The sequence below is a fragment of the Mizuhopecten yessoensis genome, unplaced genomic scaffold (assembly GCF_002113885.1).
Source record: "Mizuhopecten yessoensis strain PY_sf001 unplaced genomic scaffold, ASM211388v2 scaffold6045, whole genome shotgun sequence".
Lineage (NCBI taxonomy): Eukaryota > Metazoa > Mollusca > Bivalvia > Pectinida > Pectinidae > Mizuhopecten > Mizuhopecten yessoensis.
This window is the reverse complement of record NW_018406352.1, coordinates 242209-269212: the sequence shown is the minus strand read 5'-3', so window position 1 is coordinate 269212 and position 27004 is coordinate 242209.

Genomic DNA, 27004 nt, shown 5'->3' with positions numbered 1-27004 from the left:
GGAATTTGGTCTAGAAAAATATTTATTAAATCTGCCAGAACATATCAGAACACCAATAACAAAACTGCGCACCTCGAATTTGAAGTTTCCAATTGAAACAGGTAGATGGTATAACATACCCCGAGATAATCGACTATGTAATTTGTGCGCGGAAAGTGTCGGAGATGAATTTCATTATATATTTGAATGTAATAATATAACTATATCCACCTTACGTAACAAATATATTCCCCGTTATTATTGCACAAACCCAAATATTTATAAGTTTAAAGGTCTTTTATCATTATGCAATCAACGAGTTCTGACAGGTTTATCTATTTTCCTAACCAAAATGGCTCCTCTTTTGTGAATGATGCATATGTATAACTGTTAATAGTTAAATAACTTGTGAATTATATGTATGGTTGTTTTTTATGTTTGTTTTGTATTTTCCATTGTATGTCATATCATGTTACTATACCGTACCGATTCTAAATTGAACTGTCCATTGTACTTCATTTTCCATATCTGCAACTTTATTTCCTCATGTAACACATATTATGTGTCTGAGTGTCAATACAATCTTGCCTTGTATACATGCATGCACCTGTCCATCCTGTCAAAATTTAATATATGAATTCATGTACATGTACCTCATGTTACACATTTTCATGTGTCTGAGTGTTGGAAATAAAATCTGAAATCTGAATCTTCTAAACTCCAAAACTTAGGTATCACAGGTAAATTATTTGATTGGTTCTCGAGCTATTTACGTAATCGCTGCCAACATGTTGTCATCAATGGTAAACAATCAAACTTAACTTACATTTCTGCTGGAGTTCCTCAAGGGTCAAATCTAGGTCCATTATTGTTTCTAATATTTATAAATGGCATCGTCGAAAATATCAATTGTATTATAAAGTTGTTTGCTGACGACACGTCTCTATACGTTATAGTGGATTTGCCGGATCTGAGCGCTAATCTCTTGAATGATAATCTAAACAAAATTTATGAATGGTCAAAAACATGGCTTGTCGGTTTCAATCCTAGTAAGACAGTGTCAATGACAGTAAGCAGAAAAAATGACAAACCACTTCATCCCCTTTTGTCTATAAACAACAACCCTCTAACAATGGTAACATGTCACAAACACCTTGGAGTCTTTATTTCGTCTAATGGAGGGTGGACTGATCATGTTCAGTATATAATTAACAAAGCTTCAAAAAATAGGCCTTTTAAGAAAACTGAAATTTACTATTGAAAGAAAAACGCTTCAAACTATTCATTTTACTTTTATTCGTCCTTTGTTAGAATATGGTGACGTGATATGGGACAATATAACGATAGGCCAAAGCCAACTGTTAGAAAATATTCAACTCGAAGCAGCCAGGATTGTAACTGGGGCCACTAAATTAACAAGTCATGAGAGATTGTATTTAGAAACTAGATGGGACCCTCTTATTGAAAGAAGACGAAAACATAAAATAACACAACTTCATAAGATTGTTCATGGTCAGTGTCCCTCCTATTTAACTAACATACTCCCCGCTCGTCATTCTGACATTCATTCTCACGATACTTGAAACGCGAATAAATTCTGCCAAATAAGATGTCGTACTAAACTCTATAAAGATTCTTTTCTAGCTTCCTCTGTTGACTTATGGAATGCTCTTCCGGATGACGTTAAGGATAACCCATCACTCACTAACCTTAAGAAGTCCGTGAATGTCGACTATCATCACAATAATCGTGTTCCATCCTATTACTACTACTGCAAAAGTAGATTTGGCCAAATTCACCACGCTCGACTGAGGATGAACTGTAGTTCCCTTAAAAATCACTTATGTTTACGTAACTTAGTTGAAAGTCCCATGTGTTCTTGTAACCGTTCTGCTGAAACTACTGAACACTTTCTCCTCTTTTGTCCTAACTTCGAACAATTAAGATTAAAATGTTTTAGAAATCTTCCTCATGGGAATAATTTAAATCTGCTGCTGTATGGAAATCCTGATATGCCAGATCAATATAACTTAAATATGTTTGACTCAGTCCAAAAATGTATCTGTAAGTCGAAACGATTTTATTGCAAGACTTATTTATTTTATTTTATTTTTATGTAATTATTGCGTTTGTTTAAACAATGTACATTGACTTTGAAACCTATGTTGTTCGACAACACCTGTGACATGCCAGTATGATATTTAGACTTAATGAGTTTTGTTGATACTGGAATTATTATAGACTACAACACTCTTGCATTTTGCAGGATATCAGTATACTTTTTGATTGGAATCAACGTAAAGCTATTTAGAGATGTTCAATGTATTTAATGCATCCTTAATAGAGATCATTAGGGTAACCTTTTCAACAATCACATTTCAACCAGATTCAATAAAGTAATGCAGTTCTTCTCGTCATTTCCTGATGCACCCCTTTCACCCCTCCGCCCCCCTGATTTCTTCTTCTCTTTGTCTGTTATACTATCAAAATATATGTAACAGTGCCGTCCTACTGCCAGGTTTATCAATAAGGAGACGAATTAATATAAGTACTTATGTACTTGTTTTCGAATCCTCTTTGTTGATTTTGCATTATTTTGTCACTGCCATATATTGAATAAAATACTGTTTAAACTAACAGCTAAAGTCATTTAAGGACGTTTCCCCGTTGGTTTTGGTTTGATTTTGTTAATGTCCTATTAACAGCTGAGGTCATTTAAGGACGTTTTCCCGTTAGTAATGGTTTTCTATATACCTATAATTAATGTAAATATCTTTAAACGTGTCTTATTCGCGTGTGGATTTCCTATGCGGTAAATTATCCAACGCGAAAAATGCAAGCTTTTACTCACTTCGATTTATACTTCAACAATATGTAAATATCTTGTGAACAAGCAAGTAAACTGGAGTTAACTTTTCTTGTTAACTCCAGTGCACTAGGCTGCCAAGTTCAGTTTGCTCCTAACTGTAATAATAGGATGTTTCGTTACTTTTTTGTAATGACATTTTTTGCAGTTGTAAAATTGAAACTTTACAACTGCAATCAAATTGCATTCTTTGTAGAAAATAAACTCATCATCTTATGTATCAGGGTAAACATTATCTTGTTGTTGATAAGTATCTTTAAATGAAATAAGCAGACGAATCTGATCGACTTTCTTGGAGATCTAGAAAGCCAAATAGCGTGTTACCCTGCAAAAACAAAGTTATGACTGTCACGATTTGGACCCATGTGACGTCATATGCGATATGTGTTTTAGTTTGAATCAATTTATTGCAACAAAAGACAAATGGATTGGACAAAAGTTATTGCAACTTACTTACGTCCTTTCCGTAACAGAATATATATATATATAATTAATGTGTCACGTTATAACCTAAAACAAATTTATATATGTATATATATATAGATGTTAAAGATGGGTTACAGCAAAAGAGGTAATGACAGGATTAGGGACACCAACGTATAGTTTTAAAAATATGTATTCGGAGAGTTTACTTTAGATCGCGTGGGTGATTTTCCTAATCGAGTCGGCGTAATCTATACACACATATCCTTCTGCTTTTCTAAAGTTCAATCACATTACGTGCCGCGTTTGCCTTTCTTGTGTCACTCCAAGTCCCTCTGTGAATTCCTGCATTACATACTTAGCCGACTAGATTAGGAAAACCGGACACGCGCTCTTTGTCATATGGAAACGTTTATGATATTGATGGACGCTAAGATTGAAGGTAATACACAGAGATCGTTGGTGTTGGAAAAAGGGAGAGGGGCTGGAATAAGAGAGGAGGTAGAGGGGAGAGACAGATGGGAATAGTCGAAGTAGGTATCCTGGTTATTCAATATGACTGTTGGGTATTATATGTTAAACCGTTTGGAGCTAAAAATGAACAGTTGTACAGACCTACAAATTTGAATGTTTAGATTGTAATCAAGATTTGCATCTCCGAAGAGAACAATAGGTAGATTATTCCAGGAGTCTGAAGTACTTGGTATGAAGGATGATTTTGCGATATGTGTGTTCATCCTTTTAATTTAAGCAGTGTTTCAGTTTACATATTTTGCATAATATTAAATACTTGGTAAAACAAAACTAGGGACAACTCCGTGTTTGTACTTCTGTAACACGAATGGGGATTCGAACCATGTAATCATAGGTTGGTGCAATATTTTCAAGGTAACAAGAAATCAAGTATTGGCATTATTTTTGGAATAAAAGTAAAACCAGGATATTATCATTGTAAGAAGCTTGCAGGTGTTTTGTTATGTGCTATCGACGGTATTGTTCCCAACAAAGCCACCTCGTTTGAATGTTACAAGCAGATAAATATATATACACTTATTATTATGTTCTATATTTTCCTGCGCAAGAACCTGTTTATCTATATCTGCTATATATAGGTCTCATAAGTACATTAATCACGACTGTATGATTCGATATTGACACTGAACATAGAGGATCTGTCATAAATGTTCCTTCATATTAGATTAATGATACAAGTTTTGGATGTTTCATGTTTGCGAGCCTCTGGCGAGCAAGTATGAAAAATCCAAAACGAGTATCATAAATCAATTATGACGGGAAACGAATGACATATTCTTTTTATCATGTAATATAAAGTAAACTGTATACAGTGTAGTTGCGATCTGAAACAAATACTTTGCACTTGGCCGCCTCTGAAACGATGGAAATGGCGTCCGCTTTACAATGACGCGACGTCACATTGATTGTTCCTATTCGATTGTGACGTCATTTCCGGAGAGATATTAGAGAAAAGTGTTTTCTAGAACGTCTCAGAAGCGATTTCCCGTGTTCTGAGGATTGTTTTTATGTTTAATTAACAAGAAGAAAAAAAACATTTTTTTTAAGTATGGCCCAAAGACATTTTTTGTGTACTGGAAAGAAAATTAAAGTTTCGGTTTAAATTCTCTATCAACAGCGTGTTTTAGAAGTCAGATGGTATTATTATAGGGGCAACCTGGTGATGACAAATGTATGAATCCACAGGGGGCTTGTTCATTATTACCTAATTTGGCGTCCCGCCCGCAAGGGGGATACGAGAGGTCCACCGTCAAAAAATAAATGTAGGGACGCACAATATCTAGTCTTCAGACATTGTACCTACAGTACAGTACTTCATGTAATAGTTTGTCGTACAAAAGAACAAATAATACCATAACATCGTTGCTGTTTAATTAATGAGTTACTCATGGCATCACTAAGTTGCTAAACAAACGGATAAGTTCAAATCAGTGCGACACCCAAGACCACTAGCTATATAGTCTCGCGTTTTATAATTGTTGACTAATTCACTAGTGTAGACAATGATATATCTGAAATGTCCACGCTGATTAACTCATGTAAGGGCGTGCATATTACCAACAGTGGTACATTTGCTAAGCTATCTGGTTAAAATGGTACAACTTAGGAGGCACATACGCGTCACCTTTAAATTTAATTTAAAATTATCATACTTGTAAGTACAGCATATCATCTCATTCTGGTACGTACAACTTATTACTACGTACACAATAGTATGCTGTATGAAGATAATTTCTTGTACGTACACGATGGTAAGCTATAAGTACCACAATGAGATATTATGTTGTACATACAAGATAGTTAAACAGTTCCAACAATATATATAATACCAAAATAATTGAATAGATATGTTTAGTCGATTATACATAATATTGTCAGCCGAAAAAAACTTTATCGTTCTTGTATAATGATATGATTAATATCGCCCGGGCGGTTAGGAAGGTTACAATAAAAAGTATTAATTTTCAGATCATCTATAACGAGGGGTCAATAATATAATTATGCAACTTATGCTAGTATATTTCCGCCGAGCGTTGCAAGTTGCAACTTGGGGTTTTGCGGAGGTGGTAATATAAAAACACACACTTTTGGGTCAAGATAAGATACAAAGTAGACGAGCGTGGCGATGCCAACAAATATTGTTTTAGTAAAGAAAATATAGTAAAAATTTCAGAGAACGGAAACCCACAATATATAGGGGGGGGGGGGGGGGGGGGGGGGGGCCCCCCCCCCCCCCCTAAATCCGCGCCTGACTGATCCTATATTTATGTGATGGCTTAATGACACTGCATAACACGGTATTTATATGATAAATATATATATGGATATATATACTGTAATTGCCCTCGTAATCAAAGGAAAGTATATCAAGAGTCAAGACACGGAATCCGGTCGGGATAAAAATCGTAAATTTCCTATTGTATATTGCGGCCACTCTGATAAATAAATTAGGTCTACATAATTTATAAGTCAACATGACTCACTAGTCCATATAATCATGCTACTTAGAGATAGTTCTTGAGTAACAAAACAACCAGGACATTCAAACGTCACAAACAGGAGCGGCTATAGAACGCTGCTATCAGGACAAACGTCACAAACAGGAGCGGCTATAGAACGCTGCTATCAGGGAAAGTTAAGTATTGTCCCACTGCGGGTAAAATACTGGGGAAATCCCATATAGTTTCTCGGTCAGACAGTAAACCCCATAGGTTATTAACTGTAGCACTACCTGTCGGGTTACCACCGCTTACTATAGGTAACCCAGTTGGTAAGAGCGACAGTATAACGATCGTAGGTCTGGTGTTCGAATCCTGGTATGGCGCCGTTATGTCTTTCCCTCAGCACACTGTTGTTGATTTCTTCTCGTTATTTCATCTTGATTATTATTCATAAAATTTTCGCGAAGCATTGTTTTTCTTTCTTGAAAAAATGATGTATCAAAGTTATAGTCATGCAGTAAAAATATTTCAAAGCACAGTTACACTGTGTGGCATCGTTACACGGATCCCTAAGATTGTAGGCCTAACAATTCGTATTTTGTGGTATTGAACTCACTTGTCGCTCTGTATATTCCGTCTTTGCGTATTGCAGAGTTATCTTCTCTTGAGAGCAGGTATTGATTGTTAGGTCATTTGTTTGTGAGAGTAACGTCATCAATTTTTTGAGAAAACGACGTAATTTCTCACACGAACCAATGACGTAACAATCAATACCTGCTCTCAGGAGAAGATAACTCTGTGTCACATATCGACATTTGAGGTTACTTTATATTCCATTCGGTAAGTATGATCGAGTATTAAATAGGAAAGGTAGGTTATTGGTATTTGTATTTCGCGGGTAAAGAAAAGCGCGCGAACTTTATATTTACCTGGGCACGCGCAGAGTTGTTTGGACAGGTGTGAAAGGCAGGTGTAATGGCGTGACCATTGTGTTTCATTACTGCTTCTGTTATTGTGAAGTATTCGGGAGTTAGCGTGAAATACAGCTCACGGTAAGTTATATTTTAATCATCGATAGATCTGTGTGTATCTCCTGAGTTATATTGTTGATTCTGTGAATGTTTGATCGTGTAATAAACGGTATTTTCCAAATAGTAAACAGGTGCGAAATTGTACGGAGCGCAGTGAGAGCGAATGGGTTTGTGTGGTAGTTGTTTAGATATTGAATTAGGATCATTGGGGCTTATTTATTTATAATAAACAAAGTCACAATGATATTATACAAATGTAATAATATATCAATGTTAGTGTGGTCATTAATATATACGATTGAGCATAGATGAGTGAGCGACGTGGTGTGTTTACGCATGTTGCAGAATGTTGTATAAGTAATATGTTTAAAGCGTATATTATAGATATGTAACATGATAGTGTAGAATTATGTAGTTACTAGTGTTATTTATATTTTGTAGCTTATTTCCCAGTGAGAGACCTGTCAGTTTTGTCTGAGGACAAAAGTATGGAAACCCGTAATGGCCGACGGTGTTATTGTCCATGTTTTCCACCTACGAGGCACTGAGACAGCAGTTTTATGAACTGACTTATACATATGGATATGATTATCCAGAGAGGGAACGTGTAGATATTTTCCCTAGATATGGAGACATAGTACTCTATTATGGAGGCCGGGAGCATGATGTGACATACTGTGGTATGGAGGCCCGGTAATAGTTGAGTGGAGTTGAACTCCGACACAGCAACTGTGACTTCAGCAGCTGAGATACAGTTCAGCCATAGATGTCATCTGCCAGTTGACCAGGGGGACATTCCTAGAGTGTTTGGCTACTGATTGTGTTTGCCAGAAGACGGGATTGAAATTAACATTAACGGAACTTTGTGATCTGTTCGGGTGGGAAGCTACAAAGACTATTCATTATATTATAGATTTAGGGATTTAGGTGTAATATAATATATATATTTATCTATTTATAGATGTAAGTGAATCATAATATATATGTCCAATGTAGAATTGTATGAGAGTTATTAGTGAGTGTGAAAGAGTATGCTTATATAGATATTGTATATTGTAAATAAATGTATATTTGTAGATCCTCTTTTGTTATCAATTGCAAATGAATTAATAGTTCGGCATACGTTAACACTCTGCAATACCCAAAGACGGAATAAGCTATATTTTCTCAATGGAAAATGGAAAATGAGCTCATGTCATGGTACACGTACAGAGTGGGTTAAAGAACAAATATATCGCTTTCGCCCCAAGGCTCGTTACATATGAGATGATAATTAAACTGTTAACATCAAACAATGTATAATCAACAGTACAGTCTGTCGTTAGTATTTATTCGTTGAATGATATTTTTTATATTAATGCTTGATTTCCGAAACCTTTCATGTATTCATTTATAATAATTGAAAAAATATAAGTAAATGTCAAATGTATTTTGTACATGGTGTATTGGATACTTAATATGGCCTTTATCTTGATTTATGCAAAATTCCGTACATTACATCTGGGAATTGATGTTATAATCCATTACACATTGTTTTCCAATAATCCGGTGTTTTATTCATTACTTATACCGTTTCGCTTGAATGACTTCCACCGTTACGAAAATCAAACACACCAATAGCATTTTGATAACACGAGATCAAGTCTCCTTGGACTAACATACAAGTATTAATTATGGTATTTTTGTCGCTCCATCGGTGTTCGTGTGCTCAGAGTGGCTAACAATCTGCCGAAAGCATCATTTGTTTGTCTAGAACTCCAACGGCCCAGCCTCTGTCGCCGTTTATTCCCCGTAGTTGATATATTCATGCATCAGTGACTCTGTATCTCTCTACATGTTTTATAATCTTGATATATTCATGCATCAGTGACTCTGTATCTCTCTACATGTTTTATAATCACGTACATTTACTAAGATACAGAGATATTCATACCTGACAAAAGTGTTGTTAGCATACCTCCATTCAGATACAAGATACGGTCACATTCGCTCATTTCAGCTTTCAATCATACTTTTGAAATTTGTTAATTCAGAAAAAAATGAATTTAAGGATTAAAACAACAACATAATGGCCTAAAATGAGCTTACAACATGCTTACATCGGTGGTTGCAATATCTGGTGAACTTGCGCATCAATGAACTCTTTAAAGAAAAAATAAATAAATAAATACTCTTAATTAACAGAATGGTATTGAATAGAAACTTGATATCAATGAATTTGAAAAATAGAATTGAGTTTATCATTGTATCAGGTTAATTTCATAACTTCAACGCGAACTTCCAACTTCATCTCCTTCAGAATCGGCGGATGAGCAACCTCACTGGACACAGCCTAGTGAAGTAAACCTTATGTTGCATTCAACAAAAATTTTGTTCACATCAGATTAAATCTGAAACCAAAGAAATATTAGAATATAGGACAGATACGGAGAAGCATTAGAGTATGGGACAGATACGGATAATTGCCGAACGCTGGATAATCCGGGGAATTTAGGACAGATACGGATAATTGCCTTACACCGGATAAGCCGGAGAATATAGGACAGATACGGATAATTGCCTAACACCGGATAATCCGGAGAATATAGGACAGATACGTATAATAGCCTTACACCGGATAATCCGGAGAATATAGGACAGATACGGTCAATAATTGCATATCACCGGATGTTCCGGAGAATATAGGACAGATACGGATAATTGCCTTACACCGGATAATCCGGAGAATATAGGACAGATACGGACAATAATTGCATATCACCGGATGTTCCGGAGAATATAGGACAGATACGGATAATTGACTTACACCGGATAATCCAGAGAATATAGGACAGATACGGATAATTGCCGAACGCCGGATAAGCCGGAGAATATAGGACAGATACGGATAATTGCCTTACACCAGATAATCTGGAGAATATAGGACAGATACGAAAATTGCCTTACACCGGATAATCCGGAGAATATAGGACAGATACGGATGATTGCCTAACACCGGATAAGCCGGAGAATATAGGACAGATACGGATAATTGCCTTACACTAGATAATCCGGAGAATATAGGACAGATACGGATAATTGCCTTACACCAGATAATCCGGAGAATATAGGACAGATACAGATGATTGCCTAACACCGGATAATCCAGAGAATATAGGACAGATACGGATAATTGCCTTACACCAGATAATCCGGAGAATATAGGACAGATACGGATAATTGCCTAACACCGGATAATCCGGAGAATATAGGACAGATACAGATAATTGCCCAACAGCGGATAATTCGGAGAATATAGGACAGATACGGATAATTACCTTACACCAGATAATCCGGAGAATATAGGACAGATACGGATAATTGCCTAACACCAGATAATCCGGAGAATATAGGACAGATACGGATAATTGCCTAACCCCGGATAATCCGGAGAATATAGGACAGGTACGGATAATTGCCTAACACCGGATAATCCGGAGAATATAGGAAAGATACGGATAATTGCCTAACACCGGATAATCCGGAGAATATAGGAGAGATACGGATAATTGCCTAACACCGGATAATCCGGAGAATATAGGAGAGATACGGATAATTGCCTAACACCGGATAATCCGGAGAATATAGGAAAGATACGGATAATTGCCTAACACCGGATAATCCGGAGAATATAGGAAAGATACGGATAATTGCCTAACACCGGATAATCCGGAGAATATAGGAAAGATACGGATAATTGCCTAACACCGGATAATCCGGAGAATATAGGAAAGATACGGATAATTGCCTAACACCGGATAATCCGGAGAATATAGGAGAGATACGGATAATTGCCTAACACCGGATAATCCGGAGAATATAGGAGAGATACGGATAATTGCCTAACACCGGATAATCCGGAGAATATAGGAAAGATACGGATAATTGCCTAACACCGGATAATCCGGAGAATATAGGAAAGATACGGATAATTGCCTAACACCGGATAATCCGGAGAATATAGGACAGATACGGATAATTACCTTACACCAGATAATCCGGAGAATATAGGACAGGTACGGATAATTGCCTAACACCGGATAATCCGGAGAATATAGGACAGATACGGATAATTGCCAAACACCGGATAATCCGGAGAATACAAGACAGATGCGGATAATTGCCAAACACCGGATAATCCGGGAAGTTATGAGTTTTCTGTATTACTTGCAGACAAATCCAAAGAAAGAACTACGTCACCAGCAATCTTAGCCACAATTAGAAAGTATTAATCGGGGTTTATCGGAAAACACCATGTCGGAAATCAGGTCAGGATGCCGTCTGTAGAATGTTTTGAGTGTTCGACATTTCGGTATCTTAGTTAATTTTACCGTGAACACTAAAACGTAGCAAGTCAGAACTGAAACATCCCGTTAATACACAACTATTTGTGAACATACTTCAGTCTATATTTTTTTTTATGTAAGCTTTGATCCAAGATCAGAGAATGAACCTTGCTTGATTATAATCATAAACTAATATCGATATCTTGTTAAAGGTCGTTTATTATTGAAAGGTAAACTAATTACAGGTTCAGTAGCTAAATGTAATTACAAATTCCTTTTTAAGAAACCAATAATAGCTACAGCTCACTTAATAAGCTTAAGACAAATAAAAATTAATTAGTAATGTGATAGATATCAACCATTTTTTATGGTATTGATGATTCAAAAATGAAAAACTGATAAACTAACCGATAAATGCGCTAAATAATGGTGCTAGCGCTAATGTGGAGGAATACACGTAACTTGGGAAAGGTATTCAATGTATAAATATATATATTTATTATTTTTTATATTTATATTACAATAACTATAAAAACTACAAGAAAATCATAATAGATTGTCCATCCGCAAGAGTGGGGCACACTACTAGGAATAAGGAGAATGAGGAAGTCATGATTTACGTACGAAAATATTTATTCCGTCTTTTCGTATTGCAGAATTTTCTTCTCTTGTGAGCAGGTATTGATTGTTACGTCACTAGTTTGTGTGAGAAAATGACGTCGTTTTCTCAAAAATGTATTACGTTACTCTCACAAACAGATAAAGTAACAATCTATCCCTGCTCGCTCTGCAATACGAAAATACGGAATACAGGATGGGGGGTATTCCGTCTTTGCGTATTGCCGAGTTTTCTTATCTTGTAAGCAGGTATTGATTGTTACTTCATTTGTTTGTGAAAGTACAGTCATAAATTTTTGAGAAAACGACGAAATTTTCTCACACAAAGTAATGACGTAACAATAAATAACTGCTCACAAGAGCACATAACTCTGCAATACGAAAAGATGGAATACAGGATGGGTGGTATTCCGTCTTTGCGTATTGCCGAGGTTTCTTCTCTTGTAAGTAGGTATTGATTGTTACTTCATTTGTTTGTGAACGTAACATCATAAATTTTTGAGAAAACGACGTAATTTTCTCTCACAAACTAATGACGTAACAATGAATACCTGCTCACAAGAGCAGATAACTCTGCAAAACAAAAAGAAGGAATACAGGATGTGGTGGTATACATAGCTGATGGGCAAAAGGAGGGCAAACGCTACTTTCAATACAAGGTAAATGTACCTCCTCTAGTTAAGACCAATTTCGATTTCCTCCTTTTTAGCCCCTGAAGGACAACACATTCGGCATACTGTATCTATCACCAAACGTTAGAAGGTGCACTCACATACGAGTGTGTTACATTCCTCTTTGTAAATCGAAAAGAAATGACGCGAGGACACAGCTCTGCAGAGTTTGACCTATATTTTGACAGAAGAAACTGTGTTTATTGTTGGGCATAGAATGCCAATCATAGGTGACCAGTGGTATCGTATTGTTTATGTATAATGGAAGCCGAGATTATTGTCTGACGGCAGATCAGAATATTGAATGTATTACGCCAGCTGATAGTGTGTTAATTTATTGGTGTAATTAAGAATACTGCCTGCATACTCTGAAGCTAACAATGCCTTTGAGGGTTGCTTTTAGTTAGTGATATTGATTGTATAGACAAACAAAGTAATCATTTTACTGCCACATATACGACTTATCAGAGGTACTTTATTAATTCAAGCTAACAATGCAGTGCGAGAATACTCTATTGGAAATGATACTGGCTATAGGTTTGAAACTGACTTCGTCCTTGTTAGCTTTTCATGTATCAGCCATGCGTGATAGAATTGGTAAACAATTAGGAAGCCACTGGTTGTTGATTTACACCTGATATGGAGGTAACAACACAGCAGGGATGTAATTATCTCTCACGAAGGTATTCCGTCTTTCCGTATCGCAGAGTTATCTTCTCTTGAGAGCAGGTATTGATTGTTACGTCATTTGTTTGTGAGAGTAACGTCATCAATTTTTGAGAAAACGACGTAATTTTCTCACACGAACCAATGACGTAACAATCAATACCTGCTCTCAAGAGAAGATAACTCTGCAATACGCAAAGACGGAATATGTAAGGTGGCGATGTAATTCGATGTAATTCGCTGTCCACATCAATATATTCATGCTGTACAATTTCTTATATATTACTTTTTATCTGACAAGGTAAATCACGGAATTCCTCCCCAATCGACTTATTCATGACTTATTAACAATGATGTGCATGCTAACTCAATAGTATAGATTTGTATGCCTTGTATATTTATACGTGCTTTCGTAATTCTAGAACGATTATTATTCCTGTTCTACAAAGCGCGTCTCAAATTATAAAGATCGTCTAAATTTTTGTACAACAATTTCTTATTAATCATTATCTAAGTACGGAAAATAAGAAATAAAAGGGTCGTTTTTTGGGTAATAATTTTGACGTAAAATTTTGGAGATTAACCATTTTAGTTTTGTTTATCAACTTAAATGGGCGACATTCTGTGCTGAAAATGAGAATTTCAAAATCTAATTTCCGAATTCGCAGAACTTTTGTAAAACGTGAAGACATTTGACCTTAAACATTTTGTCGTAATTTTTCTCTATCTGTCTTATTTTGATACTGCGGAGAAAATATAATAAATCGAAATAGCATATATTGGTCATCAACCCAGTTTCGCCATGTAGAAAGCATTCAAATACGTCAAGATAAGCAAGACCATCTCATATAGACTATCTATATAGACTCAAGGATTCATATGAGATTTTATGAAACAAGTCTTAGGAGTATTTATTTTTGCGAGCCTTAGCCTTGAAATGAAAACAAATCTGATATACTTTTTATCACATAACTCAGAAAACTTACATTTTGACAGGTTTTAAAGCCAAAATGTAGAGGGCGTAATCAAACGGAGGCAGCCATTTTGTTGCGCCATTCACAATTTATGACGTCACGTCATTGTCCATATTATGACGTCATAATCGATTTCTGACTGGCACAGCCAATGAAAAACGCTCCATCGTATATTACACTGGTGACACATGTAAAAGTATTACACGGGCGAATTCACTGATAACAGGCCGATTATGTGATAAATATAAATATCTTTAATGTGTTTTTAAAAATATTCGGGATATCACTTACCTGAAAATAAATACCTCGCGATACACCGTGATGCACTGAATTAATAACACATATTCGTCGTATAATGCATGCTACACCATATGAGCAAACCATTCTTAAACTATTTTAAAAAAAAAACCACAACATGTATTTTTTCATTAAAATTATATTCATTTTAAGTCTTTCACTCTTTGCTACTGTGACATGTATATCTAAGAGTTTCTCTTTTATAAGAGTTCCTCAATTTGAAACGAGAAAAAAATCTTGTTTGTAAACGATGCATCTAAGGAACTCCGTACTACTGCCAAAACATTTAGCTATGTATTCAGATTTTTTTTATCCCTTTGATAAATAATTTCTGAAAAGAAAACTAAACGTTACGGAAACTTATGAAATGAAAAAGATTCTACTATTGGCAGTGATACCACAGTGATATCCATAACGTAAGTTAAAGGATGTTAGTGGAACTGTGTAATGATTCACCGACAGTGGGACAGGGATCCTTAAGTTAACTCATTCACCCCTGAAATTGCATAATGAACTATTCCAACCTTTGAATCGGAGGAGTTCAAATGTGTCTTTAGGGGTGAATGAATTAAGATACGTTCGAAAGATACAGAAGAATGAATGCATAGCTGACGTTCAGGTTATAATCAGATAATTATGACGCAAAAATATCAAAGGGGACAATTATAAGGGAAAATGGTACTTCACACACGACCATGTAATCCTGAATGATATAACCATAAATTACCGTCTTATTTCATGTTAAAGAATAATTTTCTGTAAAACATTAATACATTAAAAAACTACATGTAGTATTGATTTAATCTCGTAGAATTTGATTTACTACCCCATATTTATTTTAAGTATCAAGATTGGTTGATAAATGCGTCCAGTTAACGTATAAATCACACTTAGGGTGTGTTTTAACTGAAAGGTCGAACTTTCTGTAGAGTTGAAGACATTTATGGTTGGCAGCATGACCTGGTTTCTGACTCTTTATATTTCTGTGTCGACAATGACTGATGACCTGTTCATAATGTCTGGGTTTCCGTTCTTGATGTTTGCTTTATCGATTTTTATAGAGTACTTTAAACGGAATGTAAAATGAAACATCCTTAAAACATGCATTACTTGTGTTACATGTTTCAAGTAGGTCATTCTTTAGTTCAAATGTATTCAGTAAGTAATAAAAAACTCAATTGCAATTCGATTGGGGAAAATATATATATCATACGGGTGCATGAGATAGCTATGCATAGATGGTAGTTGTAGACAAAGATGTGTGCTACGCACAGGTGGTAGTTACACACAGGTGGTTGTTACACACAGGTGGTAGTTATACATAGATGGTAGTTGTAGACAAAAATGGTTGCTACGCACAGGTGGTAGTTATACATAGATGGTAGTTACACACAGGTGGTAGTTCTACACATGTGGTAGTTACACACAGGTGGTGGTTACACACAAATGGTAGTAATACATAGATGGTAGTTACACACAGGTGGTAGTTATACATATGTGGTAGCTATAAACAGGTGGTAGTTATAAATATTTCATTTCAAATCAATTTTATTGTTTTAAAAACCCCACAATTGGATAAGGCACAGGCATTGCCTATAAAAGCCCTTTCCACATGTGGAAGTTATACACAGGAGGATTTTATACACAGATGGTAGTCGTCAACACAGGTGATGGTAGTTATACATAGATGGTAGTCGTCAACACAGGTGATGGTAGTTACGCATAGATGGTAGTCGTCAACACAGGTGGTAGTTATATACAGATGGTAGTCGTCGACACAGGTGATGGTAGTTATACGTAGATGGTAGTCGTTAACATAGGTGGTAGTTATATACAGATGGTAGTCGTCCACACAGGTGGTAGTTATATACAGATGGTAGTCGTCCACACAGGTGGTAGTTATATACAGATGGTAGTCGTCAAAACAAGTGATGGTAGTTATACATAGATGGTAGCCGTCAACACAGGTGGTAGTTATACAGAGGGTAGTCGTCAACACAGGGGATGGTGGTTATACATAGATGGTAGTCGTCAACAAAGGTGATGGTAGTTATACATAGATGGTAGACGTCAACACAGGTGGTAGTTATACTCAGATGGTAGTCGTCAACACAGGTGGTAGGTATATACAGATGGTAGTCGTCAACACAAGTGGTGGTTGTTATACATAGATGGTAGTCGTCAACACTGGTGATGGTAGTTATACATAGATGGTAGACGTCAACACAGGTGGTAGTTATACATAGATGGTAGTCCTCAACACAGGTGGTAGTTATATACAGACGGTAGTCGTCAACACAGGTGATGGTAGTTATACATGGATGGTAGTCGTCAACACAGGTGATGGAAGTTATACGTAGATGGAAGTCGTCAACACAGGTGATGGTTGTTATACGTAGATGGTAGTCGTTAGCACAGGCGGAAGTTATATACAGATGGTAGTCGTCAACACAAGGGATGGTAGTTATAAATAGATGGTAGTCGTCAACACAGGTGGTAGTTACATACAGATGGTAGTCGTCAACACAAGTGATGGTAGTTATACATAGATGGTAGACGTCAACACAGGTGGTAGTTATACTCAGATGGTAGTCGTTAACACAGGTGGTAGTTATATACAGATGATAGTCGTCAACACAGGTGGTAGTTATAAACAGATAGTAGTCGTCAACACAGGTGGTAGTTACATACAGATGGTAGTCGTCAACACAAGTGGTGGTTGTTATACATAGATGGTAGTCGTCAACACAGGCGGTAGTTATATACAGATGGTAGTCGTCAACTCAGGTGGTAGTTATATACAGATGGTAGTCGTCAACACAGGTGGTAGTTATACACAGATCGTAGTCGTCAACACAGGTGGTAGTTATACTCAGATGGTAGTCGTCAACACAGGTGGTAGTTATACATAGATGGTAGTCGTCAACACAGGTGGTAGTTAAACACAGATCGTAGTCGTCAACACAGGTGGAAGTTATACACAGATGGTAGTCGTCAACACAAGTTATACATAGATGGTAGTCGTCAACACAGGAGGTAGTTATACACAGATCGTAGTCGTCAACACAGGGGGAAGTTATACACAGATGGTAGTCGTCAACACAAGTTATACATAGATGGTAGTCGTCAACACAGGAGGTAGTTATACACAGATCGTAGTCGTCAACACAGGGGGAAGTTATACACAGATGGTAGTCGTCAACACAAGTTATACATAGATGGTAGTCGTCAACACAGGTGTTAGTTATGCACAGATAGTAGTCGTCAACACAGGTGGTAGTTATACACAGATGGTAGTCGTCAACACAGGTGGTAGTTATACACAGATCGTAGTCGTCAACACAGGTGGAAGTTATACACAGATGGTAGTCGTCAACACAGGTGGTAGTTATACACAGATGGTAGTCGTCAACACAGGTGGTAGTTATACACAGGTGGTAGTCGTCAACACAGGTGATGGTAGTTATACCCAGATGGTAGTCGTCAACACAGGTGGTAGTTATAAACAGATGGTAGTCGTCAACACAGGTGGTAGTTATACACAGATAGTAGTCGTCAACACAGGTGGTATTTATAAACAGATGGTAGTCGTCAACACAGGTGGTAGTTATAAACAGATGGTAGTCGTCAACACAGGTGGTAGTTATACACAGATGGTAGTCGTCAACACAGGTGGTAGTTATACATAGATATAAGTCGCCTACACAGGTGGTAGTTGTAGACCCAGGTGGTAGCTATATAGATAAATAGATATACCGTTGTAAGCTATACGGAGATGGTAGATATAGACAGGTTGTAAATTTAGACACCAGTTATAACGATAGATCATTATAGAAGTAGAGTAAGTCGCTATAGAAGGTGATCTCAGAGGCATTTTCGTATTCTTTAATAAACATGCTGAAAACTAGTGTGATTAATATTTATATAAAATGATAAAAGCCTTACCGGTAATGATAAATGTTAAGAAATATAATGTCGCTACACAGCCTAAACATATAAAGACAATAATATTTAAGCTAAACCCTGACTTCGCGCTTTTTAAACCATGATCAACCCTAAACGTTAAACCCCCTGCATGATAGAATAAAATAGAGCACCTCTAAAGGGAATACAACGGAACACGTCACCATGACAACGGTGACTTTGACAAGGTGTCCACCACCATCAAGATCAACCCCAGGCGTCTCTTTGACAGACACATCTGATTTTACGGTTGGGTAGAGAAACCCCATACATCACAGATGACATTGGAATAAGACCTCAAAACACGCACGTGCATAACATGTGCATGTGCGATCTGGTCTCATAACCAGAGCATGCGTAGTTGAAAAAGGCAATTGACGCACAAAGTCATAAATGAGTAACTGACAGTATGTTGATGTTTGTGATTGTCTTTTTCATGATTCTTCTTCAAACAAGAAAAAGCTGTGGCCCTCGAGAAGGACTTTCGTCGACAACCTGCAACAAATCGATCGAGAACAATTGCATTAAAATATATAAATATTGACTAAAAAAATTACGTAAAGAGTGTAGAATAAGCAACTCGGGTTATGACCAGTGTTAGCGATTACTGTTTTTCACAATTTCTCTTCAAACTAAAAAGAAATCAATCTTCAGCTATCAGTAAGACTTTGGCCAACGGACCTTTATTGTACTGGGGAAACAAATTAAGCAAAATGTGTGAAAGTAGTAAATAGTTTTATGTAAATGTTGGCCTTAGTTCTTTCAACGATTATTCTTCAAATAAGGATATCTTTAAACCTTTAGAAAGACTAAAGCCCTCCGACAATAACTCTTACAAACAACAAACTAGAATTAGATTTTTTTTTAAAGGAATGATGCAGAAAGTGAGAAAAACGAAAAACGAAAACAACTCTATGTTAATTTAGCGATTACTTATTTCTCACGATTCTTTTTAAAAACCATGGCCTTCCCGAATGACTATAGCCATGGACCCGTTACGTACCCTTATCAAATGGGATGTAAAACAACTGAAGCAATAGTGAGTAATCCAAATAAACTGACTATTTCAAATAAATGTTTTTTCGACGATTCGTCATTAAAGGATCAACTAGGCCTGACCGCCAAAGGTCTAGCCAGCAAGACTTGGCTTGTTTCGCGAGAAGAACAAAAGCAAATTAAGTGTGAGCAGACGGGAGACATAATAAAGGCACCGAATGTAGTGGCTCACAAAACAATAGTTCCCCCGGACCCTACATTCTGTAGGATTGTTCATACCGTCTTTTCTTTTTTTTAAGTGTACTTGTCTCTTCAGATTCCGTCTTTTCGTGCCGAAATCGTTTTTCTTTATTCTTAATGTTAGCATTGTTATACCCCGAGAGATATTGAAAATATTCACAACTATTAATTTTCACCATTTTTCTGAAGTTATTCTCATACGGATAAACCACAAATATATTCAAAATAATTCAGACTATCTATGATAGAAAGTGAGTACATTTTGTATAGAAATAAAATATATAGAAAAGCGGTCGTTATAGGCGAAGTTGTAATCACAAGAAATGACGTACTTGTGGCATAGTTGACTTATTAACTAGCATTTGAAGACAAAAACTATTGATTTGACATTTGACCCCTGCAGTAATGCCAGTTACCTGTCTTTAATTTTACACGAACAATGCATAACTTATATGGATAAAACTGTAAGAAATGCTTTAAGGAAGAAGACGGTGCCCAGTCCCGATTAGTTCCCGTTCTACGCAATTGGCGAATATAGACCGTATACAGGTAATTTCTAGATATAAGAGTTATCGTGAAAAGGGATTTTCTGATGCATTTGAATAAAATGAAGATTGATTTATTTCGTAAATAATTGTGAATTATATTTCCCCATAAACAGTAGCTATATATAATACCAATATATATTTACAATACCACACTGCCTACCAGGACACAGTTATAAAAAGCATATTCAGCTTACTGGCAAAATAATGCCAAAATGTAGTCTAGTTTATTTACAAAACTACTAAAGTCAACAGCTTAAGTAACGCGTAGAGAGGCATAAGAGGATCATTTGAAGACAAGATATATATACTAAATTATTTTTTATGAGTAAGTCATAAAAAATCACCTTTTGAAAAATATTGTTTTGAGATTCGTTAAGTTGACAAAGCTTGGTCTGTTTGACTAATTGACATGATTATCTGTGTATTTGACGAGTACTAGACAACTGACACTCATTGTTAACTGGCACTCATTGTGTCATAAACAATGGAAATGGTGTCAAGCCAACAATTAAAACCGATAACATGATTTGCTAGATATTGAGATTGTCAACCTATCACAGTTTTATTTAACTAATTTTAAAACTATGATCGACTAATCATATTCAATCAACACGCAATTTTGCTCAGGATTAGGGCTTAGTGAGATTAACTTTTCCACGATCTTGTCAAAATTTTTTATCTATCCGGGTTTAATGACGTGATATAACTTCATTTCGTGAATTTAAATTTTCGTGTAATTATTTCCATTTCATTGAACGTGTATGGTTTACGTTAATTAAGAATATCGCGAATTTAAGAGAAAAGAAAAACAAAACCAAGCATAAAAGGTTACAGTATACAAAAATATGCATGAACAATTTTAGAAGATCAGTGCTCATTACATATTAAACTTTATGAAATCAAAGACATGAGAGATGAAAATAATAAATTCCGGGAAAAAAGCTGACTTATCTCTTGAACTATCTAGATCTGTTTCCGATATTTCCAGGAAGTATGAGTAATTTACAACAGTTAAAACCGTTAGCGAGGCCGAGTTCCGGACGTGATTCTGTGCTTTTATTCACCGAGTACATTTTTCAATATAACACCGGAGTCAACTGATAGGGATGTTTGAGTAGGAGCAGGCTGTCAACCGGAACTTATTAACAGGGGGTGTAAAAATCAATACAGATATAATGACGAGCAGAACAAGCGATCTATTGCAAGCAAAGTCAGCTTATCTCATTCAATTTAAAAATGCTACATCTGTATTTCCTCTATTATACCGTTAGCTCAAGCAACAGCTTCTTAGTATTGTCAACCTTGTAGCTATGTATGTTACACTTTAGTCCAACATGACGTCAAATTAATTGTGTAATAGTCAGTATAATAAAGAAATCAACTGCGTATTTTTTACTTACGTATTGTCAAGTATACTGCCTTTATGAAAAAAATATCATAGACCTTCGCGGTGTTCATAAAAGTCAACTTTACGGTAAAACATCGTAAGGCCATAAATCATGTAATCCAATCACACTGCAATTGTTATACAAATATATATCCAAAGTGTACAAAAAGAATTATGTATTACTATATTGGGTGGTCTTGAAAATTATGAATATATAGGCCTATGATATGTTTTCCCTCTCAGTGAAGCTAACAAGTTTTGGTCTAGGCCAGATTCATTTTGATAACACGATTGATGTTTTTGTTATATGACACGCTCTGTTAAGGTTAACAACCAAACCGTTTTAACCATAAAAGCTACCATTATTGAGGAAAAATGTCAGAAATTAAACAAGATTTGTAAAATTTTGAAACATTATCACTTGGATAATTCCTGTTTGATATCACAAACAACAAACTCTGTCACGTGCTTCAAGCCTAACCTATTGCTTCCGTACATTTTCAACATCGGAAAACTTCCACCAATATAGTGTTCTATAATTCATGTCACCATGCTCATAAATTGAGACACTAATTGACAACTATGTCTGATAGCGTGGCATCGTTTATTTTAGCAGGTTATTAAAATGTCAGCAAAAGCAATTTCACAAAAATTAATATAACATAAGTCTGTTATTAATGATAGTAAAATAATTCTAATTTTGTTTGTAACACGCTTTTTCATTGGTTCGTTTTTACAGTTTATCAATTGATAAACCGAAAAAAAGGAACATATTTGATGACGTAGTACACAAAATACTACATTTTCACCAAAAAAGTAGCCATTTGTCAAAATTTGTTTGCAGCCATGTCATTCGAAATTGTAAATTCGAACATCATAATCGGTTTTAGATGATTCGGAAATATTCCTGATAAAGACATGGCCTTATTAGCGTCATTATTCCAGAGAGTACATATTCATGAGCTTGTCGAAAACTCCGCCTCAACTAAGTTGGCGCGTCATAGCACGCGTGCGGGAGGATTTAAAAAATGATATTTGATTTATCAGCATAAACATCTTTGCCCCTTCATAACAATACTACATTAGTTGTAAATAAAGTGGACGCATTTTCGCGCAATATATTGTTTTTCCTTTCAATTCTAAAAATTAAACTATAGGAACTGGACTAGATAATACATTTGTCTATGGATGTAAAGACCAAAATCCACCGTGTACTCTGAATAAACCGCGAATCGGACTGATAAACACAAATATTGGCATAATTTCTCAGCCTTTCACCTCTTCAGAATTCTTTTGACAAATGGCTACTTTTTTGGTGAAAATGTAGTATTTTGTGTACTACGTCATCAAATATGTTCCTTTTTTCGGTTTATCAAGTCACGTCACGATACTGTGATGTAGCTTTGAACAATATACTTTACTCCGCTTGTCCCAGTCTACTCAGCTGTAAACGAGTACGTGGTTGGACAGTGCTAGAATTGTTGAATGTTAGCTGTGAGCGCCGAAATGGCAGCACCGGCTGCATGCTCCCAGGGAGTTGAAAAAAAATATTGACTGGTTGCAAATGCCCTATAACCACGGATAATAATCTGTGAACCTCTCGTAGACGACCTATGATCTAGATTGTGATAAAGCGGTATATAAGAACCTGGAATTATTTTTAGTATTATCATTACCAATATTTGATAAAACGTGTAACTTGTTCCTTAATTTTGATATCGTCTCTTGGAGATCTTGAATAATCAGACCGGTGACGTCACAACAGTGGTCACCGAACTAGAATACGTATTCTATGTTATTTGTATTGAGTGGATAAATGAACAACTAATGGACAAATATCACAGCTAACATTGACGTATTAACTGGATTCCTAAGACGAAAATGACGTCGCTTGTTATGATATGCTTTCTATAAATAGAATCTTGATACAACGATTAAGTTTAAGTTCGATTTTATCGAATGACACTTATAACGAAATCCGTTGTGCAATATTGTTTTATACAGTAAACACTGTATCGTTATAGACTTTTTTCGTTTTTTCAGATAATTAAATTATCAACAGAAATTTAGAAATACTAATGTGTCAACTTAGCCGTAATGTGAGCTCAACAAATAATAAAACCAAAATAAATTGGCTAAAAGAAAGATTTACACAGAGTGCCTTGAATAAGTACAAAAATAACAATAATGAGAATAATAAATTACATCGACCTGTATATAAAACAAAGAAGTAGCATATGTTGATGATAGTTATGCGTTTCGTATAAATATACTACTAGTCTGTATTTTGTATACACCGATTCTGTAATATCATGTAACCTCTATCCCATAATGCTCTCTCGTGTAAATAAAGAACTTTCATGCCAGGAGCCTCTGCTATTCGTTGCACATTAAACGGTTCAATTTACTTCGCCAGACAAAAAGCAAACGTATTCGCTAATCACTATGAAAAATTTGCTATAAAAGGACATTTTAACATATTAACTGTGTGCGATGTACATGTGTGGTTCGCGGTTACAGACATTTACCCCACCTGCCATTAGTATACCTGTTTGGATGCTGCTAATGTTTTGTATATAGTGCTTATTAACTGTATGAACTCTGTTTACATTATCACCAGTTGCTCTCTCAAATTATCTAGGTCGTGTAAATAAGTTACTACTCCAGGCGCTGAAGGTTCTCCTACGTAGGAGGGATATAAAGGATACAGATACAGATGGCTACCTGCTAGTCTTGCCTGTAACACATGACTGTGTTTGTGTGAGTTCTCCTGTCAGTAGAACGTCCCGGAACCCGACAATTAACCGTATATTTCCCAGTGAGACCACCTGTTCAGTCTTCATCAACCTGTATCTTTGAAAATCTTGTTTTGTCAAATAATCTTTAAAAAAACAACTAAGCTCACTTCAAAATCGTAATATCAAGACACATCGGCGCTTGTTGCTTGATTTGCCGTCATTAAGTAAGGTTAAAATTGTACCTTCTCTTTGTCCAAACAAATGTGTTTGCCAAGTACCTTCTCTTTGTTCAAACAAATGTGTTTGCCAAGTACCTTCTCTTTGTCCAAACAAATGTGTTTGCCAAGTACCTTCTCTTTGTTCAAACAAATGTGTTTGCCAAGTACCTTCTCTTTGTCCAAACAAATGTGTTTGCCAAGTACCTTCTCTTTGTTCAAACAAATGTGTTTGCCAAGTACCTTCTCTTTGTCCAAACAAATGTGTTTGCCAAGTACCTTCTCTTTGTCCAAACAGATGTGTTTGCCAAGTACCTTCTCTTTGTCCAAACAGATGTGTTTGCCAAGTACCTTCTCTTTGTCCAAACAGATGTGTTTGCCAAGTACCTTCTCTTTGTCCAAACAGATGTGTTTGCCAAGTACCTTCTCTTTGTCCAAACAGATGTGTTTGCCAAGTACCTTCTCTTTGTCCAAACAGATGTGTTTGCCAAGTACCTTCTCTTTGTCCAAACAGATGTGTTTGCCAAGTACCTTCTCTTTGTCCAAACAGATGTGTTTGCCAAGTACCTTCTCTTTGTCCAAACAGATGTGTTTGCCAAGTACCTTCTCTTTGTCCAAACAGATGTGTTTGCCAAGTACCTTCTCTTTGTCCAAACAGATGTGTTTGCCAAGTACCTTCTCTTTGTCCAAACAGATGTGTTTGCTCAGTACCTTCTCTTTGCCCAACAAATGTGCTCTCCAAGTAAATTGGCATTATATGGATTTTAATAATTCATCTCGTTTTGAAATGTGAATTTAATATTTTGCTGCTCAGCATGGAAATGATGTTTAATTTACTGTGAAATATGATGTACGTCTTTCGTTGTTAAAATTCTGAAGTAAGGTAATTGTTCATTGAACAGTGTTTAAAACATAGTTACGTGACGTCATTACTCTACCGTTATTTCCGGTGTCAGATTACTATCAAATCAGACAGAGGTAGCATCAGTACAAACTTAGTTACTCAAATATTTTTTTTCTGTAAGTCATCTTCGACATTTTAAGAATTATCCTGATGCGGTGTCCCCCGATAGCGTTGTAATAACAAATGTTTCAGGTAATACGATAGAGCATTTCAGCGCTCATGCATTTAGAATTACAGCAATACCCCAGGGAATGATTTTCATTGGAGTCTGACGTTGTAGCGAGAACTGAAGGCCGCTGTTTTAAACTCGTCAGCTTAACAAAGTACTGCGTAGGCTGTGCATGAGGCTTTGATACAGACAATGGTAAGGGGCATTGTTATCTGCAAATTGGCAAGTAAAAGATACATACAATGTATAGCTTATTAAGTTTTCCAGGTTTAGTCACACTAACCACCAAAGGGTTGATGTCATTTGACTTTGTTGCTAAAGGATATTTCAGATAAATTTGCGACAATTTTCCTGAAAACAGTTTCAAAAGCATAGATGTGTCGCTAAAAAAAAAAAAAAAAAAAAAAAAAAATACGCTTAAGTATTGACACACGAATTAAAAAATAAAATTGAATCTACATATATAGGTAAAGTTCAGATCATCGTATACAAGTTTGCAGTCCGAAAGCGAAAATATTTTGGGAAAATTAATTCGTCAAATTAACGGTACTTATTTAATTGATTTTCTATATTTTAAATAGATTTTCATTTTAATTCTACCTTCATTCTATTTCAAATTGATTTACATCGTATGAAAACCTTGATTTGATAGATTTAGAATGAATAACATTAATAAACTTTCAAATACAAATGCAGACCTGGAAAAACTTTGCCAAGTTCTAAACTAGCAAAAAACAACATTTAATCACTCGGCCCGTCCATATTTAATAACGAATTCACAACTGTTTGATCGCATTTAAAAACGAAAGTACGTTTTCTGAAATAACTTACTCTATTTTTGTAAGCGTGTTTATTGTAAAATTACATTGTATTTGTTATACTGATTACGTATATCATTAATCGATTGATTATAAGCATAGGCTATTAATAAAACCCGCATAACTCGAATAACTCGAAGTTTTCCTACGGCCCCGTCGCTTTCGAGATAACGAGGTTCGACTGTACTAGATTTGATATGT